The sequence below is a fragment of the Anas platyrhynchos genome, chromosome 21 (genome assembly GCF_047663525.1).
Source record: "Anas platyrhynchos isolate ZD024472 breed Pekin duck chromosome 21, IASCAAS_PekinDuck_T2T, whole genome shotgun sequence".
In the NCBI taxonomy this organism is placed as follows: Eukaryota; Metazoa; Chordata; class Aves; order Anseriformes; family Anatidae; genus Anas; species Anas platyrhynchos.
The window spans coordinates 5,288,168-5,309,801 of record NC_092607.1 but is presented as its reverse complement, the minus strand read 5'-3'; the positions used below and the strand labels follow the sequence as shown (position 1 = coordinate 5,309,801).

Sequence of the window (21,634 nt, the reverse complement as noted above, 5' to 3'; positions counted from 1 at the left end):
TAGTAGGAAAAAAAATAGGCACTGGCAGAGAGTAGCAATGAGTGGAAACCATCACCCTATGCTCAGGAATGGACTAAACCTTTAACCCAAAGATCAACTTGGATGGGTTTGGTGGAATTTTTTTTTCTCATTTTTCTCACGCCTGTCACAAAGTTTGAGGTCTTTGATAACGTGAGACCTCAAACCATCTCATTTTGCTCAGCCCATCAAACATGTCAGCATTGTCACAGCAATTTCTAAAGCTAACTGATCAATATAAAGGAAACACCACTATGAAACATGTACATGGCTCATGGATATTTTTGGCTTAGTCCAAATAAGTAGCGTCAGGGAGAAAGACAATGTTCTCTGGCATTCACATTTACTTGACAGAGGCATCGCCGCTATCACAGTTAGATTGACTTAAGCTTTTCCACCACAAGGCCCTGCTTGTCAATCCTTTTAGTCTTGACTAATGCAAATAAAAAGAAGATCCAAAAATATAAAGACTAAGCAAACAGATACAAAGAGTGACAGCTCCAGAAAGAGCCACCAGGGTCATCCAGTTCAGCTGTCCCAAGCAGTCATGCTGTGGACTGTGGCTCCCACTGGATCCAGAGATCCCCCTTTTCATATACACAATCTATAAGACATCTCTCAGGAAACTCAGGAGTACTACTAAAAAGATCAGTGACAGAATTCCCCCAAATTAAGTGTGCCAAATATGTCTCACCCTGTCTGAAAGGAGGGAGATCTTGCATTCTCTGCTTGTACTGATGTGTCACAAAATCCTTGCAAAATGCCAGGAATAAGTTGGTACCTATCGTGCTCGGGACACGTTTGTCTAGTCATTAATTCTGACGACACACAAGACACTAACTAGCTGAGAGGAGGAAGCCGATACTGGTGAGCAAGGGCCTGGTGAATACATGATGGAAAGAAGAAGTCTGATCCTGGTCCTCTCAGACCGTTTTTGCACAAAGATGCAGGTGTCAGGAGAAATGTGGCTGTCCAGGAGGCAAAGCAATTAGAAATGGTAGAGTTTGACAGTAGCTTCCTACCTGAGAGCTGGAAAACTGTCCCTGCTTCCTTCTGCTAGTGTAAAGCCGGAGTAAAGAATGTCACTCAGCACAAGGAGAGCAGAGGCTGACAGGCTCCAGGAGCCAGCAGGGATAAGGAAGGACAAGGGGATGATCTGGTTGTGTGGCAGAGAAAGGTTCTTCATCTGGGGATGCCAGCTGTGAAGCATGCTGCATGGACACGCTGAGTGACAGCTGAGACCTGAGCTAAGGAACAGCTAGCTGGTGGAAGGGGCTTTGAGTAATGAACCTCACACCTTGCAAAAGGAGCCTAACTCCTTCCCTCCCAGTCCATCCCAGTCAGGGGGGGCCTGGGGTCTGCACAGCTGCAAAGCCATGGCCACATTGGGACTGGGGGGACATGCTGGGGTTGCTGACACTGCTGATGTGCTGCCACGGGTGTGCTCAGCTCCTCAGGAGGGACAGGCTGGGAGGGTGAGGGCAGGAGTTCACCTGCACGGAGCCCGGTGGGACTGCAGGATGGCTGGGTGGGAGGCCTGCTGCTGGGGCATCGGAATCACCCTGGGGCAGGCTGGTGGCGGAGGGACAGCCTGATCTCCACACAGAAAGCACAGAGGTGCACTGTGCCGGGAAAGAAAACCGTCATTCCTGCAATCTCAATGACATTTTCAGGTGAAAATAGTTCACAAATCGTGTGTGTGACACTGCAAAGATGTGTGTGCATTTGTGTGCACACAAATGTGTGTGCATGTGCTTGTGTAAATAAACGTGCACAGAGCCCTTTGGTCAGGTCCTTTTTTTACACTGTGTCTGTTTTCTACCTTACAAAAGGCTACCAACGCTGAAGGCACTTCTAATCACCCTGTCCAACAGGCATCTCAAGGAAGCCCAGAGGAAATGAAGCTGGAGGTTGCAAAGCCAGGATTTCCTTGGAGGCTGATCCTTCCCCTCCTCTGTCCCCAGGCCTCCTGGGTGTGTGGCAGCAGGCAGGACAGGAGCCTGCCCTGCTCTTCCCCTCTTGTTCGGGACTGTAGGGTTAAACAACAGAGCTTTGGCTACAGGTCTTTCATTCTAACAACCAAACCCACGCTGGCAATAAATCAGGTGGCAAACAACTGAGTCGATAGATCCTGCCAAGTCCCTTTACACTGCAGTTGTTGGGTCTTTTCTGCAACATTTTGATGTATATTTTTGGCCTATTAGAAAAATAACTTCATTTCCAACCACAGTTTCTGTAGTGAGATGATTCCTCTCTTCACTGAAGATCTCTCTGGATGGCCAGATTTAAAAGAGCACCACACTTGGCTCAGGTTAGAGGTAAACATTGTAGTAAACATAGAGGCACCATACAAAAACCCATTTTTCAGAGGTTTGGCAAGAAGACAGCTCAACTCTGAAGGGTGACAGCAGTTATGAGGGCAATAAATGGAGGCAGCAAATGCAGCACAAAACAGGAAGCACTCCCTTGGTCCTGTCAGCAGGCAAGTAAGGAGCAGCAGACACTTTTTTTTTTTTTGAAATGCTTTTTGTTACAGGTCCTTTTAGGGGCAAGGAGGTGGATACCTGGCATAAGCTTACCTCTCTGTTCTGGATGTCTGGGACCCATTTGTTCATCCCGTCATCCAGACTTGACCTACTGGAGCATGAATCCATGTCTGTGGAAAAAAAAAAAAAAAAAGCCACCACACAATGATCAAACAAACAACAACAACAAAAACACACACACAGAGACAGGCAAAGTCCTCCACCAAGGTGAAATGTTGCAGGAGCCGGAGCAACTACTGCTGCTAGGAGTAGCACTGAGAAATTCAGAGGCAGAACTAAACTCAAAGGTGAGGACTGAGAGCAAGAAATAACCAGAAAGTCATCCCGGTGAAAAGCTGTGGTGGCTGTGAGCCCCATCAGCAAACACTCCCCTTCTCTTCCAGCCTCCCCAGCACAGCCTTGGGATGCAGCGCTTAACATTTTTCAAGACTAAGACAAGAAAAAGAATCCTTTGGCTGAATAATGACCTATAGGAGAACAGGAAAGGTTTTATGAAAAACTATCAGCTTTTTAGAAGTATTTCCCCTTTTTTGATGACATCCTCTATCAGTCTTTTAAAAAAAAAAAAAAAAACAAAACAAAACCTGCAGCATGCAATGTAAACTAGCCCTTCGTTTCTCCTCTAGAATTATTCTTATGCTAAGATACTTTTTCAATCTGAGCACTATCAAAGTTTTTCATCTACAGAAAATCTGCCTTTGAGAAGCTGAAGGTTTCATTTTTTCTGGAAGCAGACACATAGAACACACTCGCTCAGTTCTGAATATGTCAGCATGTAGAGGTGACAGACAGACTGATCCTAACTTGCCCCTCCACGCTCTGCCCAGACCCTTATTTTCCTGCACCAGGTGCCAAGGTACCCCATAACCTCTCCTCTCACTGGCCCTATTCCTTGTTCTTCCTCTGCTTATGAATTTCTAATGCAGCCAGTGCAGCAGCAGCAGCCTGCTTACCTACAAGCTACATGCATTGCTCCCCCCAAGGTCTCCCAGGAGCTCTGGGCAAAGCAGAGAGGTGTACAGCATCTCCAGCCAACCTGGAGAGGTAAAAGGCACGAACTAGTAGCTCCACAAAAGGCCTCTTTGTGCTCATTTCAAGCATTTTGCAGCTGATATCTTAAGAGCAATATCTGAGAAGGTATTTGGAGAACAGCCTATGTGATGGTTTTGTTAACAGCAGCAAGAACATGCACAGGGAAGCTTATTGATTCTGTTTATTGGGCAAAGTTTGATTCCTAGAACTCAGCATTAGAGCTGGGTCATGACTGCAATACCAAATTACGGTGAGCTACCCATGTGTAGGAACTGGGCAGAGCACGCAGCTGACCCAAACAAGCTGCTGGAATAGCTGCTGAAACCCTGACCCACTCACAAGGAAGGGGTCAGGAGAGAAAGAAGAGAGGGAAAAGAAAGAAAAGTTAGAGCAACAGAAGATGGGAGGGTTACAGAAGGTTTCTTTGGCCCACCCTGCCCACAGACCCTGGGAAAGTTGCTACCGCTCAGTGCATTTCCCTGATAGATCAGCAGCAGCTCATGGAGGTGTGGGATAGCGAGTATGGATGGCCAGAGAATGCATGTGTGTGTGTGTGTGTGTGTGTGTGTGGAGGGGATGTGTTGTCAGTCCTCATACATTACTTTCCCACCCCAAAACCTTCCCATGAACTTGGATCAGATGGGAAATCCTTGACATCTGGCTTCTAGTCCAGCAGATAAACACCAAGTGTCCCAGTTACACTGTGCTCCAGCAGGCAGCAGTGTGCCATTGGCAGGTGGATTCATTCAGCTCAGAGGTCCCCAAGCCAAGGCTGGGTGTTGTGGCAGGGTGTGCAGCTACAGGGACAAGGAGGGAAATGTTCTGTGCAGAAGGGAAGGGAGGGGACCCAGCAGGACCCTCGGAGCAGGGCAGGCAACAGAAGGGGAGGGCAGCTGCAGGCAGCCCTCAAGGCTGTTTGCAGACACCATGTACCTCTTCATCCTCATCCATTCACAGAAGAAAGAATAATAAATTGATTGTTTCAGCATCCTGCTGGTCAACCTCACAGACGTCTGGTGATCTGCAGTTTGGGAACATCTACTCTAGACCCACTCATCCAACCAGACAGTGGGTGTCAGGGACACTACCCACTAGATCAGGTTGCCCAGGGCCACGTCCAACCTGGTCTTGAACATCTCGAAGGATGGGGCAACCACAAAATGCACAAAACCAAGCCAACCAAAAAACAAACAAACAAACAAACAAACCACAACCAACCAACACAAGAACTACAAACCTGCATGCAGACAACCATCCCTCTTATGTGCTTTAGAGCTGTTTTCCACCCCAGCACCCTGCAGCTTCTGCCCACTCACACAGGAAAGTTACAGGCATCCTGCTCCATGCTGCACCTGAACAGAGGGCCCAGACCTCACCTCGCTCTCCCAGGAGCTTGGTCCTGCTTCCTCACTTTTCTCTCTGCCACACGCAGAAGTGCTCCTCTGCTCCACAATCAAGGATGAGTTCATTCTGCAGAGGATAAGGATGTCCTCTCCCAAGTTAACCCTCACCTCCTGGTAACACAGCTGCACTTTCTGAGAATTTACAAGTCCGTCTGCTAATTCCTAAATACGCATTCAGCATCCTATGCTAACCCTGCTGGGGACCTGAAGAAACAGTAACAGCCTCTCAATGGTGCTTCCTCAATTGTCCTTCATGAAAAATCTCACCACTACTGTATACCTACTTTTTGCCTTTTGTTTCTAACATTATAATATTTTTCAGCATTACTCTTTATCCCTAGAATGATCAGCATCCAGCAAAGCAGATCAGTGATAAGCTCTATCTGTTACCAGGAGCCTTGGGGAGCAGTGAGCTGGGGAGGGGGAATGGATCTTGCCCAGGGCTGACCCCAGGGTTTTGCAAGAGGATGTTTGGTTGTAGTATATTCTCTGTAAAGCTTCTGCCAACTGACAAAACATCAGTTATGAAAACCAATAGTAAAAAATGAGAAAACAAATACATCTTAGGGAACTACCCAGTGAACCAAAACTATTCAACAAGAAAAACTCAACAGGGAAATGTGTGTTTGCGTGTTTATGTACAATAGCTGGTTTGTTTGCTCTAGCTTTTCTCTGTTGCTCCACAGCAGAGTAAAACAGCTAGAGAGCAGTCAAGAAGCTTTTTTTTTCTCTCCCTTTTTTAAAGGCAAATTTAAGAAAATTTAATAACAACATAGCATCATATTCTTATAGGCACACACTGGTCTTGTTTCTTGCACTGTACTTACATTGCAATCCTTTCAAAGTTAGTTACAACTATGTTAATTTTAAACAGGATCATTTCAAGGTAAAAATGATTTCTGAGCTGCTGTAAGTGTCCCCCAGGCTACTAATGGAAAGTCAAGACACTCAAGACCAGGAATGAAAACCAAATGCATGGGTTTCTCTTTTACTGCATTCACAGCAGTAATATCCCTGTCCACCTACCACTAAAAAAATAGAGTAAGCTAGTGAAATGTGAAGACAGAAATAAAGTTAACCATTGCTTCTTTAAAACCCTCTTAGTTCAGTCTGTAAGATCAAACATCCCCATGATTCAATCAAAATGGTGTCTCCCATCCAAGGGAGCATTATTGGTCCTTAATAACCTGGACGTGACACGTTTTTGGATTTTCCATATTTTTAAACGTAACTCCTTAATCCTGAGTTTCTAATGCTTGTTTGTGCAACAATTGCAGCACGTCGTCGCGTGTTTTAATCTTAGTCACAGATAAGCACTACCATCCTTACCTTTTCAGTGATGTTTATGCAGAAATGAACATTGCTTTTGGCCCAGCACAGTCCTCAGTATGCCAATTCTGTTTTCAGAGATCCTCTTTATTTCTGCTCTGTAGTACTACACTGCTATTTCATACAGTGTGTGCACAGCAAACAGACAAATGCTTTCCAGCTGTGGGTAACACCTTCCCAGGGGGCAGTATCTTGGGAACTCCCCCAGGCTCCACCTTTCTGCTCTGTATCCCACCAACTTTCCTTCACTGCTGCGTGTCCTTATACCTTGCACAGACCCATGAGCCCACCCCCTCACTCTAATTTTATCCCCAAAGTGTTAAAAATTATAATTAGTTATTAACCATTTCCTAGCTGTCACTGTGATGCTGTCTCTGGGGAGGCCCAGCAGCTTAATGATGTCTTTCTCAGCTGGGACTGCATATGACTCCAGCCCAGTTCCAGCAGCTTTGGTTTATTATGATGAACACCTGGATGAAGACATTTAAAGCACATGGGGTTGCCCTGATGACTGAGCTGCTTAAGCTTCATATCTAAAAAATTCTGCTATCACCATAAAGGTCCCCTGCTTCAGTCTGATTTCACAGGTCACATTCTTGGTGTAACTGGGGATTATATGGAGCGTCCCCAAGACCAGTGAAAAGTGCTCAAAATCATCTGCAAAGCTGTAGTAAAAAGTGCTTGATATTAACGCTATTTCATTATTATTCCTCAGAGATCCCAGACTGTGTTGTGTCTGGACCACGCCAGGTGCTGAGCCACAGAAGATGGTAATTTCTACCTTGCAGACAAATACCGTGAAAAAGCCAGCAGCTGCCAGGCAGTGCAACATTAGGTGTCACCAGAATTTTCTCCTGTCTTGCAAACCTGAATCTTATAATCAGTTTCATCTCCAGACCTTACAACTCATCCTTCATCATCATCCTCTGCCTCCTTCCTACAACTGTAAGGCAGCATTTGCTGTCAGAGATATGGGTATGAAATATATGCTTCTCTGGATATAAGTGGAACTGAAGTCCTGTGAGGAAGGTTCAAGGACAGCTAAAGGAAACAGTGCAGAGTGGCCAGCTGACTGGCTGGGTGCAAACCAAAATAAGAAATTATCTATCAGTTTCCTCCTCCAGACATGCTCCTCCAGGGTATTCACACTGTTATGATTTTTGATCAATCAGTAACTGATAAGATTACTTCAGGGAAACCAAACACAGTAACGCAGTAAATAATGCAGCAGCAGTGGAAATGGACAGAAGGAGCTGCACTGGGGCCACTGGTGCACAGGAGTGCCGTACTGGGGGTGTCTGTCCTTCTGCACAGCTGCAGCTCCTGCTGCCCCTCCATCAGGCAGGCTGCACTCCATGGGCATAGTGCTGCTGGATGCTCTGACTGCTCACAGCCACGCCAGCTTTGGAAAGTTTTAAATAAGGGATACAGAAGAAAGTGCCAGGCAACACAAATGACTTGTAGGATAGAGTTCAAAATAATTCCCATCTTTCATGCCTGAACCCTCAGGTCTTAGGTGATTGCCTTTGCCAAGTGGGGTCAGCAAAGGCTGGCTGAGTGTTTAAGAACTCCTCAAGAAATAAAAAACTAGTAAATAATAACTGTCCTTGCATGTTCCTCTCCTCCCTTCCCAGGGAGGCAACCCTGTCAATTCCCAAACAGATGCTGATTAGGCTGATATTTAACCTTCAATACATCCATTTAGCTGTTCATTTTGCTCCGTGTGAGGTGACACACAGCTCCCCAAATTGCTCTTGGCACTGTACCCTTCACACACCTGCAGCAGAGCTATTTTGGGCTGCCAAGATGGGGCATGCCAGGCGGGTGCAGGTGGAGGGTGCAAGGCTTGGCCAGGAGCTCAGGGAGAACATCACAGCCAAAACTACCGCCAGGAGTGCCAGTGCAGGGAAATAGGTGCAAAACTGCAGGTGTGAGCACCTGGTGCATAGCATCTCAGGAGGCATCAGGATGGGAAAGGGATGCAAGAGTACATGGCAGAGCAGAAAAAATGATTTTTGTTTTTAAAATCCAATGTAAGTCATTTTTCCACTGCGAAACTGAAAAATTGAAAACCTGTCTCCTCCTCCTTCCTCTCACGGATTTTGAAATCTTTATTGTGTGGGTAAAAAAAAGTTCCATCTTACTGTAAATATTTATAGCACTTCAAAACCAATAGTTGAATATTTTGCTGAAAAGATAATATCAAAATTTTCTCTATTCACGTTTTCTTGAAGGAGAAAACCAGGCACTTTCTACCATACAGAAAATGCTCTCATTGGGTCTGACAACTATTTTGAGTACAGGACTGATAACCATCTGCAATTATCATCCATAGACAGTTGGATGAATGTTCTCTTGCAGCCTGAAAGGGCAGGTCACTCGCGGCATATCTTACTCATTAAAAGTAAAGAATAACATGACGATGTGTCACTGGTACCTCCAGCCAGATTGGCATGTGGAGCCCTCCCTCCACACCGGGGCTGTGTAGGTGGTGACTCCTGTCAAAAAAGAGCCCTGGAGGAGGTTTAATTAACAATCACATCTTCGTCCCATAAATAACGGGATCCAGGGATGATTGATGAAGAACCTGAAGGTGCAATACATCTTCACATTAAACATCACAGTGCTCTATCTCTACTGCTCCCTTACTGGCTTCGTCAGAGAACTGGTGAGCTCTGGATTCAGCCCGATGCTGCTGCTGATTTAAATAGGCATGGCTTTGCTCTGAAATCCCTACAGTGATGCCCACTGGAGAAGACAGGTGAGAGGATCTTGGTGCAGTTCCCAGCTGTTGATAACATTTGTGTTGCCCGAACAAAGACGTTTGATAACTTGAGTTTACCTCTGTTCAATAAATGGGGCATTTTCAATATTTCAAGTCATCCATACATGTGTGCAAAAAATGACTGCCACGTTTTCCCCAAACTGCCCTTTTGCATGTGCGACTACGTGAGCAATATGATGAGGTCCTTCCTTAGGCAAATGCCCCACTGATGTCAGAGACACTGCCAAAGTGGCAGATGGGCAACATGCAGAAAGGACTGACCAGGGCATGTGTTTTTGGAGGTCCTGTAAGTGCCTTTGTGCTCATGAATACAGAATTGATGGCTTTCAGTTTGTTTATTGTTTGTTTATTTATTTATTTTCAAAGTCTCCAAGTGTCTCAACAGAGTCCCCTTGAACATGAGTCCCAGTAGGAAAAACTCCAGGCAGTCACAACTTCAGGGAGATGGAAATTCTTGTCTCTACATCTTAGAGGGATGCTGCTGCAAGCTTCTCTGCCTCATTCCCATACCTTTCCTGAGATTCGCAGTTTCATGAACCCACCGATGTACATGCACAAATATAGAAGTACAAACACATACGTACACGCACGCACCACATACATTTAGTTATTTATCCTGCCATTTAGAAATTATTGTCAACCGCTTCATAATACGTTATTATTCTATTAGGATCACTTCAGCTAACAAACATTAAAGGTACAACTGCCCTGAGGTCTCCTGGTATGATGCACATTAAAGTTTAATACTGTATTGATGTGTGCATTGTGTTCCATATGAGCCAAGCTGTTCCATTAACTATGTGCAAAAGGCTATGAAGTTATAACATTTATCTCTACAGACGCTCCAGATTACTTTTTCCTGTTGCATGCCTCCAAGGCTAAACATCTAGTCCTCAATTTACGTTGAGCTGTTAAAATTTTTAAACCTTTGTAAATGATGAACACTTTATCAATGTAACTGCATTTTTGTCAGCCTTGGCTGGGGAGGATGAAGAAATATTGGCAACTTTCCAATGGTCTTTTTTTATTTTTTTTTTCATTTAAAACATGAGTTGGGTAGAAACAATATCCATTATTAATAGATAAATGTTTTATTAAAGATATAAAGACCACAAAGATTTGTAACTTTAATAATCTGGATTCTTATTTTAAATTCTGTAACATTATTATTTATTGAACAACTGAGGATATTTCTTACAGGATCACAGTTGGGCAGAAACACAGCAAAATGGATAACTCTGTGCTATCTGGGGGAAAATATTCTGGCTGACTTAAGAGCTTCCTGACAGGATATTTTTTTAATAATTTTTAAAATAAATTTGTCACTAGCTGTTTACAACAAGACCTATAAAGTTTCAAAGGGAACTCTTTTTTTCTTAACTTTACTTCTGCTACTGCATGCACTGGCGTGTCCTTACAGCCCTGCTCAGATAGTCTGCAAGTTATTCATGTTTCCGTGTTAAGCCAATACTTTTTTTTAGCCTATGCTGTGCTATAGCAGAGTGATAACTGCATTTTCTCCTCTCTGCAGGGTGATCTGTTACTCTCAGGTGACTAAGTGAATTGAAAGGGGAAAAGGGACATAATTTTAAACTTTATTTCGTTTTCCCTCCTTGGATTTCACTTCATGGGCTTTTTTTTTTTTTTTTTTTGCTTTTTTTTTTTTTTTTCATGTTGTTCCTGTACTTACCAGACATCAAAAGGGCCATGTGAATAACTGATTTCTTAAGAGTAAGGTCTGGCAGTCCAGAAAATTCTAAATGTAAAATTTCGTGTTCAAAACTAAAATTTTATAATCAAAACTCAAATCATGGAAAAATTATTGTTTCCAAAAAAAAAAAAAAAGGCAAATTTTGTTTCCACTTTTCAGTAGAAAACTGGGTCAATCCACTTGAGTATTTTCCAATAAATCTTTTCCACTGAGGAAATGTCAGTTACTGAAACCAAAGCCATTCAAGGGAGGAAACAATGTCAATTAGCTTTTACAATCACTTTTACCACAATACAGTTCAAAATTGTCAAAGTACTGCATTTTGATATTTTCTAAGCAAGCATTTCTAGTTTAGATTTATGCAAATGATGAATTTAAAAAAGATGTAATTACAAAACAAACAAACTAACTAACTAACAAAAAACATCTATTTAACTGTTTATTTACTGTTAGACGGTTATTTAACTATCTATTGAACCATCTATTCAATCAAGTGTTTGCAAACATTTGCGTAGATTTAAATAAAGCTTTCTGTTTCAGGAAAGCTGATAATTTTGAATGTTGGCCATGATTTAGAGAAGGCCATTTGGTGTTTTTGAAACTGCAGAAAGCCCCATGGGACAAAATGTCCCAGACTGATCTGGCAATTTCTTGTGAAGAAGTCTGTTCTGGATCTTGCAAAAATCATTAAGTTTTCATGTGCTCCCTTTCACTCCAACAAGTAATATCAACCACTGCATGGATGGGGGCTAAAATATATTTTTTGTAATCAAACCTATACCCTGATTCTGAAGGAACATTTCTTATGTTGTACTTAATCTACTGGGAAATTCTCTAATATAGTGCATCAAAAAGGTTTTACACATGTTTGGCTAAATAGTGCCAAAAATTGTCTCAGGATATTGACTGCTTTCATGATCATACATTTCAGTACACGGTCACAGGGGTTTGTGCATGGCTGGTGTGCATCAGTATGAACAACCCTGCTCAGCAGGAACATGGGCTTTCATCACACTTGGTACATTAAAGGACTGGTGGTGTGTGTAGCTGATGGCATTTACCTCTTGTTTATATTCTCCATTAAATGTGAAGCTGTGCATCCTGTACAAGTTTCAAAGCTCCCTCTGGACATGCAATTGTAGGTCATCTTCAACTTATTTTGCTGACCCATGAGACAAATTGCATTTCTATTAAATCAAGCCTTCAAGGAACATCTTCCCTGACTTGACAGTGACTAGTTAGTCTCTCTTGCAGCAAATAATTATGGAGCAACAGGCATCTGACAGCAATTTCTCAATGCCTGGCCTGTAGTTTTCTCTTCTTTTCCTTGGCAGGTTGCAGAGCAGCAGCAGGATGTCCGTATGTGCTTCAGGGAGGGAATTTCTCATTTCACTCCTAGCCTTTTCCAGGAAACTCTCTCTTGATAGCAGAGCTACAAGGTGTGGAAAGCTGAGATAGGCTGTAAGAAGGAGAAATGATTTCAAATTCAGCCAGTTTATTAGAGCTAAAGGAAAAGGTACAGAGAAGCTCCAAGGGAATGAAAGCCCCATTGGGGAAGTGGGGAGTAATGTGTAAATGATTCCCCTTTCGTCTTGAGCATTGAAATTGGAGAACATGGAGAATGTGCTGTGTTTTAACATTGCCAATGGTTCCTCAGACAGAGCTCCATAGCTGCCTGCTCATCATGGTGAGGAAACAAGACCATGGTGGCCTGTAGGAGCATCCGTGTCCCATTGGTCTGCCAGTGCTAGACCATACCCAGCATGTTGGTGGGACTCATGCCTGCACTCAGCCCAAACTCTCAGGATAGGAGAAGCACAGTCCTGAGCCCAGCTTCTTATGCAGTTTAGCCATCCTGATCCTGCTCTGGAGGAGATCTGGAGAAGAAGAGCTGTTTGGGTGGTGACTTAGCACAGAACATTCAAGCTTGAGAAATTTCTTTGACAGTTGGGAACTAGGTATGATGAGATATCTGAAATATTGAATTGGCCAAAAGAAGTGACTAGAACTAGAAAACAAAAGAAAGACACAAGAAGGTTGTTGGGTATGAGATGTTTGCTAGGAAATGGTTTTGGTTAGTAACCAAATATTGTGATGATAATATAAAAATTAAAATAAGGTAAATGCCAATAGAAACTTGATGCAAGTGATGGTTTGATTAGCCAATAAGATTACGAACCTTGATATGTTTTCAAAATATGAGTAAAGAAATGCTTGAGAAATGAGTATGTGCAGTAGGTGACTAAAAAATCTCAGTGGAAGAGGAAGACTGAACATTTTTTGTTGCCCTGTGACTCCAGACCACATTAAAGACAAATGAATAAACAAAAAAACAGGCTGACATCTTGATGGAAAACCACTGTATTGAGGCTAGTAACAAAAGATACATTAGTTCTATCTTGGTTCCTGCTCAGGAACATCTGTAGTTTTCCACAATAATTTCTAAGATAGCAATTTCAGCAAAAGTAACTAGTGTTAATTAGACCCTCTCTGATACTGGACTAACCCAATGTTGGTGGCAATTCAGAGGGAAAATGGGTAAGGGAAACTCTGTGTCTTGAAGGTAAAAAGTACTGAGATATCTGCTGGAAGATGCTACAGTCTTCCACAGTGTAACCTGGTATCGAAGCAAAGTGGATTTTATCATAATCTAAATAGGTCTTTGCAGGCAGAAGGATAAAACTTTATTAACAGAAAAGAAGTCTTGCTAAAGCTCAAGAGATGCTGTAAAATTTGGTAGAGTAGTAGGATATCTCAAACAACTACATCATACACTAAGCCAGCAGGCAAAGAAATGCAGAAGCCAAAAAGCCAATGGGAAAGAAAGGTGAGGTGAGGGAAGACCTCCAGCTTGCTTATGAAGAGGGCTGGGACTGCTGTAAAAGAGCAGCAAGGCTGCAATGGGTGAATGAATCTTCCAGCCTGCCTGTTCTGAGTATTGCTGGGACCCTCGCATGGACAGGATGGAGGAGTGGGTGGGAAGCAACAAGCCTCTGCTGTATCTCAAGGTGTCCTGTTCAAGTGAGCCCCCAGAAAAAGTAAAATCACAGTTATTTAAATTTCTGCAGGGGAAAGATGAAAAAATAACAACAACAACAACAACAACAAAAGAGGACAGGGGCTGGTAATGCTCATTTAGTTGTTGTGAAACAAGAGAAGTGATGGAAGAGCCAGGGTGAAAGCAGGATGGTGGTGGACTGGATGTGATTCCCCCTCCGGATGCCTGCTGCTAGTGTGAGGGCAGAAGATGGAGGATGCTCCCAGCTCCCATGTGCTGAAGGCACAAGCGCCACAGCCACCTTCTGCATCTCCCTGGGGATGGCTGTCCCTCCTCATCAGCTTCAGCACAAAGCCTTTGCTGGGGGCACAGGCATGAAGAGCAGGGCTTGTGCAAAAGCTAGTGTCCCCAGGGTCCTGACCTTGGGGGTATGAAGAAGGCGGCTCTACAAAAAAAAATAAAAAAATGAGAGAGAGAGAGAGAGAGAGAAAGTAAGAAAGGAAGAGGAAGGAAGGAAGGAAGGAAGGAAGGAAGGAAGGAAGGAAGGAAGGAAGGAAGGAAGGAAGGAAGGAAGGAAGGAAGGAAGGAAGGAAGGAAGGAAGGAAGGAACATTAGCTCAGAGGAAGCCCCGTACCATGGGTGGCAGGAGGGTGTTGTACCGGATGATTCAGACTGCCCTGCACCCAGGCCTGCACACCTTGCCCCCTCCTGCTGCACCTCTCTCAGGTGATCTGTGTCCTCCGTGCTCACAGTATTGGCAACCCCATGTTTTCAAAACCTCTTCAACTGCATGTCATTCAGCTTTGCTGTCCCTCAGATGCTTCCTGTTAATCACAGAATCCCAGAATGGCCGAGGTGGGAAGGGAAATCTGAAGATCACCCAGTGCATCTCCCTGTCAGGCAGGATCACCCAGAGCACACTGTGCAGGAGGGCATCCAGGCGGGGTTGAATATATCCAGAGAAGGAGACTGCACAACCTCTCTGGGCAGCCTGTCCCAGCGCTCTGCCACCCTCCCAGCACAGAAGTGCCCCCTCACATTGAGCTGCAACCTCCTGTGCTTCGGCTTGTGCCTGCTGCCTCTCATCCTGCTGCTGGGCACAACTGAGAAGAGATCAGCTCCATCCTCCCGACACCCTGCCCTCAGATATTTATACACATTGATGAGGTCTCCCCTCCGTTTTCTCTTTTCCAGGCCAAACAGGCCCAGCTCTGCCCACCTCGATCCCCTGCTCCACTGCAGCACGTGTCTGCGTTCTTGCTTATCCTCTTGTTGCTTACCCCACAGCTCAGACTGCCAATGCACCAAGTGCCTGAATTGAAGCCAGATGAACCTGTCAATGGCAGATCTTCAAGAACTGTTCTACATCTCCCTCCCTTCTCTGGGCCACCAGAGCCACCAGCTCTGCATGCTCTCAGGGCCAGACACAATAGCAGGCATTCTCTCCAGGGTAACTTTCGGTGGTTTTCAGCTGCTCTCGCAGCTAGGGGCCTTCCTGGCATTTCTGCAAGTTTATGACACTGATAACAGTAGCCAGAAATTTCCTCTTGGGCAGCTAAGAATTAGCAGATGCTGTACATCTGGGGGTACAGAATGAATTAATGTCCCCTCGCTCTGGCATGAGCTGTAGCTCTAATTTTTTTTTCTGTGCTAAGATTAGTAGGATGTGAATCCAGCTAATGACATCCATGGAGGATGGAGCAGGAACTTAGTATTTCAGGCTGAAACCTTAGAAAACAGATGTCCGTCCTTAAGGCATCATCTTGATTATTAACAGCTACATTTCCATTTTAGCTCAAACCAGAACTGCTTAGAGCCGAGTCTTCAGGATATCTGGATCCATGGCCCAGCAGGGAAGAGCAGTGCACAACACACCAGAGACATACCTCGTGGCCATTGCCCGGGACAGAGACACTGACACTCCATCCCCAGTAACCCCAGCAGCACTATCAGCCTGACAGGAACAGCCCCCACGGGGATGAGGCAATAAAGCCACCACTGGAGGAGGATGAAGAGGATTTGTCATGCTGAGCAAGTGCTATAAAGGTTTTTATTGCCACTTGTTGGGGAAGTGCCTCACTCTTGACAGTGATGGAGTCCTTCTGAGCTGAAGATATTTATCCACAGGGATAAATCAAGTCTTATTTTACTGAAGAGCAGGGACCTGATATCAAAGCACAAAGCGTCCAAGTGCTTCCAGCATAGCTCTCTTGTCAGTTCAAAGCTGCCCCATCCCACAGCAAAGGGATTGCATGGGGAAAGTACAGCGTGGCGGGGAGCTCCCTGTGCCTGGCAGGCCCCGGGAGCAGGAACAATGCCTTGAGGCCAGAATGAGGCAAAGACTGGAATGCTCCAATTTACATCTCACCAGCTGCCTGCAATTCCCTTGGTTATTATTCACTGCTAATCCAAAGCATCCAGGAGCCTTGGTCACAGCCAAGAAGCCAGAGGACAGAGCTGCTGCGGAGTCTGACTCTGCTTTTGCTTGAGCAACTGATGCCAAGTCACTTGTACACCTTGGTGATGTAGGTAAGACCAGGATCAGGCCCAAAGGAGCTCAGTCCTCCTCCTCCCTCCCTTCTCTTGCTCCATTTTGAGGCCCACACCAAACCTGCTGAAAGGCCACAAGTGGCAAGTGCTGAATTACAGCTTGAAAAACAACAGAGAGTGATTATTGCTGTCCAGGAGAGAAGGATTAATACATCAGCCCAATGTGAGACTCATATTTCGGCCAAAGTATTTTCATACAGGTGAGAATCTACATCAATTTTCACAGCTACTTGATTCATAGAAAAACAGTGATGAAGAAACAAGAAAAAAAAAGCATAATATAGGCTCAGGAGGTAGTTTATCAGTTCATATATTAATGTGCAGCAAGGTACCTATGACAGGAAGAAGCTGATTCTCCAGGCATGTTAATAAAAAACGCTGAGCTGAGGTAGAGGCTCTGTTGCTGATTCTCTCCTTTTTAAAGTGCCTCTCTTCAGACCATCAGGAGAGGTGAGGGATCTGATCCAGCACTTTGTCTGAGAGCAGGAGTGGAGAAAAGGTCTGCTAAGGCTTGGATGGTGTGCTGCTACTCCACCGGAGTGAGCGTGATGGATGGGGTGGCTGCTCCGCGTTAGGCAGGGTGCAGAGGGGCCTCAGTTACATCTATTAACACCATCCATTTTCCCAGGCTCATCTGGCACTCACTCTTTGTCACCACTCTTGTTACCTTTTCCTGATGGTAAATGCTGGGGAACTTCAAGGTATTTGAACAGTCAGAGACGACAAATCCCTACTAAGAAGAAAGTGTAAAACAGCAGGAGAAACATGTTGGCTTCATCCTGAGTGAACATTAAATACACTTCACATTTGTCTAAGGAGACAGTTAATGGGAAAACGGGCTCTTTAATTGAACAGGCTGAGAGTTTCACACAGCTGCATATAACAAATGCTCAGGAGAAAGCCATTTTTCTAGGCAGGGATCCTAGCCTGGGTGAGGCAGGAGGGAGCATTTCTTCCAGAGAATTAACAGCAAATGCAAGTGGCTGGTAAGGACAATCCAGTGTGACTCTTTTACCCGTGCAGCTCTATTTACAGGAACAGAAAGGGGCCTTGGATAAGGCATCCAGCCCAAAACTGGCCTAAAGCAAGATGGAAGAAACAAGTTATTTTTTGTTGTGATTTACAGGTGTCTTGAAGCCCAGGGCATGCCAACTGGTGTACTCAATTCATCTGGGTCATCACAGCCCTCCACAGAGCTGCTGCTTTTCGTGCTAGGTGGCTCACTGGTAGCATTACTCACCAGGATGCCCATGCATCTCCACAACATGCTCATGTCGTTTCATATCTTCTGCCAATCCCAGTGCTCTCAGCAAGAAGGTTCATTCAACATCATGATCCCACTGATGGAAAGCTTACCACGATGGGACTCCTCACAAGCCCCTCACTATCTGCAGCTGACTGCCGAGCAGGGCTGCTCCCTCCTGGGTCAGTTCTTTGCACCAGCTTCTGAAGTACAGGGTGTCCACGGCTGTTGCAACAAGGAGCCAGCCACACTAACCCAGAAAGTTAATCAAGAACTGCCTATGGGTTGTATCAAGTGTATTTTCCCTGACATGTGCTGCATGCTACACATGTTCATTTGCATTTCCATCAGTCTTCCCATCTCCCCTTCAATTCCTCCTGTCTGTATGCAATCCTTCAAACACTTCCCCGCAACACAACCACTTCAGAGTCTAAAGAGCACAAAAGATCCTGGGATTAACCTGAATATTATTTTACTTTACTTACTAGAAATGTCATTCAGACACATAAGCCACGGAGGGAAATCCATTAGCTGCCCAGGGTGCACAGCAGAGGGTGGTGGGGCCAGCGACACAGCCAAAGCAGTGCACCAGCTTTCACAGTTATCATGCTAATTAATAACATAATTAAATGAAGAGAAGTTCATTACTGGAGTATCAAGAGAAGGGACAGAGATACAAATGTAGTAAGAAAGGGACTGAAGGAATCTCCTTTGCTGTCAAGCCCTCTTTCTTCTGATTCCTATCACACCAGCTTATTAAAGCCTGTCTTAAAAGCAGTGGCTTTTCCCTTGCTCCCCCGGGGAGGCTGTTAAAGAGCTTCCCTCATCATATATCAAGGAATCTCCTCATTTGCAAACAAAATTTATACTTAGCCAGTTTGTTCTTGTACTGTAGCTTAAATCATCTCTCCCTCACGAAGCTTTCTCTTTCCCATGAACAGCAGCCACCTCTCTTCTCTGATATTTATTGCTGAGCCGGCTGCAGGAGCATCCCCTCCCTCAGCAGCTCCTTTGTCCCGTGTGTCCTCAGTGCACTTCTCCATGGCTGCAAGCCCCAAACTCCTCAGCCTGCACAGAAATCTAGCAATGCCATGTGCTATGTCAGACTCTGAGGGCAGAGCAGCAGCTGGGGACAACCAGGCGGCCGGTGGGGCTCAAGCTCTAGGCCAGGACGTCTGGGAGGAGATGGTGCTGAGTGGGTTTGAGCAGCCACTCCAGGTCGTTTGTTTTGCAGGTGGGATTTGCTTGAACATGAGTGGAGACAAATGATACCTGCTCATTTCAGCTGTCTCTGGGCAGGTACCAGGAGGCAGCATCACACCTGTGTGCCAGAATGACATTGTGGTCATGCAGACGGACCTTAGGAGGCAGGCAATGCCCCAGGCACACTGTGCCAGGGCAGGGCAGGTTTCCAGGTGCAGTGTCTCCAAACACAGCTCTTTCTTCCACATTATTTTTTTTTCCTCTTTGCTTTACCTGGAAGCTGAGGATATCCTCAGCTGCCCCTGTCCAGAAGAGCAAAGGCAGCTGACAGGTTTTCTATCACACCAGGGTCTGGATCTCTAATTCAAAGAGCAGCTTTGCAGACAGAAACCCTCATCAATGCCAGGAAATTGTCTCATTCTTTGGGTATTCATTAACTCCTTTTATTTAGCAGAAGGGCAGTCATGTGCAGCAGGTCTGATGTTTGAAAGGCCACAGGGAGCTCTCTTTCTGGCTTGCCTTACCCTTTTAACTGTGTTATCCCAATAACTGCTGAATGTACAATGACACCATAACTCTTCCAGGCTGAATTAGTGCTACCCCACTGCCAGGGTGTCAGCCAGTCCGGAAGATCTCACGTGAAAGCTCTGGCTTGACAGACTGGGAACACAGATGCACTCAAAGGAGCTCTGCATCCTCACAGCCCACACTGTGTTAGTTGACATTAAACACATTTCAAGGTCCTTGATATTCCTTTTTCACCCCACTGTTGAACTGAAAGGTCAATTGCAGCCATAGACATTGAATGGCCAAGGACCAGTCCTCCCAGTCTTCCATACAGGGCACTCCAGGAGAAAGAGGAAGCCACCTGTACAGGATGAGACGTTTTGATTCAGAAATACAAAGAGAAGTCAATGCCATGAGAAAAGAGAAGCTGGTACTTGAATCCCTGCTGTTATTGCACTCTGTCTGGCTGACTCCACACTCTGCAGATCTTCCTGGTGAGGGGTGCAGAAGTTTCTGTATGTCCACGAAACTCCAGCCAGAGCCAGCCTGGGGAAGAGCTGGATCTGTCAGGGACATGTGCCAGAGACCAGCCAATCCACTCACATAGCCAAATCTTTGCTGTAAGACTGGTAGAACCTCAGACAGATGCGCTTTGGTCATGTCCTGACTCAAGGATTTTGTGTGTACTAATTTCCATCTAAGATTAAAAAAATAAAAATAAATAAATAAAGACTCTAGGCATAAGAGTTAAATAACATGTTCTGGCTCTTCTTTAACACAAGTCTGGGCATGTTGTTCCCACTAATAGAGGAAGAAGAACAATTAGCCTTAGAGAGTATTAACATGTTGAATATGCAGTGTAATAAGGATTTTTACATCAAATCTCCTTATGAGACTCCAGTGAAGTACAACTGGGTTTTCCAAGGTATTTGCAATGCTAATGTTTAGCAATGCTGTGAGTCTGGTGATGTTGCATGGCAGGGAGTGATGTGGGTACAATGTAAACCAAAGGAAGATGTGTTATTTAATAGGATATAAGTTACATAGGAAATGAGTAACCTACAAATATACATGTGATGTAAATAGTTCTGGAATTAAGAAAAAAAAAAAAAGTTTTCTTTGAAGTTTTTCTTAAGAGACGAGCTCAGAGATATCTCTGATCTCCCTTACTCATCTTGTTTCTACTAAATCAGGGGATTTCTTTAATAAAAACTGTCTGTATTTGCCTGTTAGGGGACATGATATTAGTAAGAAAGAATATTAAATGTCTTGTTGCTTTTGCTTTTGAGGGAATAGAACACTTCCTTAATAACCATTCTGTGACTGCTTGGAAGGATGGACCTTAGTAAAGAACAGATATTTAAATATCTTGTCTTTATCCAACAGCTGTTGGATACTCTATTATAGCTTATACTCTATTACCGCTAAATCAGCTTGAGTCAGTAAGGTTCAAAATTCATTATTTTCTGATGTTTGGTGGTCTGTAGGCAATGTGACAGCCAGTACTAGTGCAGAACCTGTCTGATAGGTGTCCACACGATTGCTAATATCCACATACCAGGAAAGGAGTTCATTAAGGAAGCTCCACCCTGATGCTCCTCATGTACAGAATTTGCAAATGTTAACACTAGCTGGGAATTTTCCAACAGATTATTTCTTCAGTGAAAAAGGTCATTTCTTCCACTCCGAAACACACTGCAGGAACATGCAGATGTTGCAGAAATTCTAATGGAAAACAGCTTTATTTTCTGTTGCAGCAAGCTGGAGCAACAGGACAGAAAATTCCCCTGCAAAAAAACCAGCTCCACAGCCGTATTTTCAAGGGGTTACGGTTTTCTGTCTCCTTGGCAGACCATGCTGCTCATTGGAAGCCTGTTGGTCCTGGGAGAACTAGCTCCAAACACCAGTCTGTGGGTCCAGGCTCCCAGCATTTCCTAGTGTTGGAAACCCTCAGTCTGTCCAGGAGACTGTAGCGGAGCTGGTTCTGCCAGAGTGTGAGGTGATGGTTAAGCAGGAGGCCAGAAGCCCTGGTGCCACGGCCCAAATCACCTCCTCAGCTCCCCTCGCAAGATCCTGGGCTCCAGGAAAGCTGGGGAGCCTTAAGAAAATGGTTTCAAAAGTCAGAAATGAAGAAACTATTTAAATATTTGTAAAGCAACCAAAGATTTCTCCGTGCTTAGAAGACAGCAGTTTTCATCCCACTTTGTAATATAAATATCTGTAAAGTTATTTCAGAGAAGAAATTCTCGTCCGCACTCAGCTATGTTGGTTGTGAAGATGTCAGTCTCAATGGACATTCCCCGGCACTT

General features: G+C 44.6%; 2 long non-coding RNA genes across 2 annotated transcripts; one reads left to right on the top strand and one right to left on the bottom strand.

Annotated features, from left to right (window-relative positions):
* Positions 1 to 275: 275 nt before the first annotated feature.
* On the bottom strand, positions 276 to 6,594 carry LOC106016967 (uncharacterized). Its single transcript, XR_001190089.5, has 3 exons — positions 6,329 to 6,594; positions 2,598 to 2,674; positions 276 to 1,667 (listed from the first exon to the last, which is right to left on the bottom strand). It is a non-coding gene; the product is annotated as an uncharacterized lncRNA (long non-coding RNA).
* Positions 6,595 to 17,240: 10,646 nt separating this feature from the next.
* On the top strand, positions 17,241 to 18,058 carry LOC113839674 (uncharacterized). The gene is made up of 2 exons (XR_003492234.3): positions 17,241 to 17,358; positions 17,499 to 18,058. It is a non-coding gene; the product is annotated as an uncharacterized lncRNA (long non-coding RNA).
* The last annotated feature ends 3,576 nt before the right edge of the window (positions 18,059 to 21,634 follow it).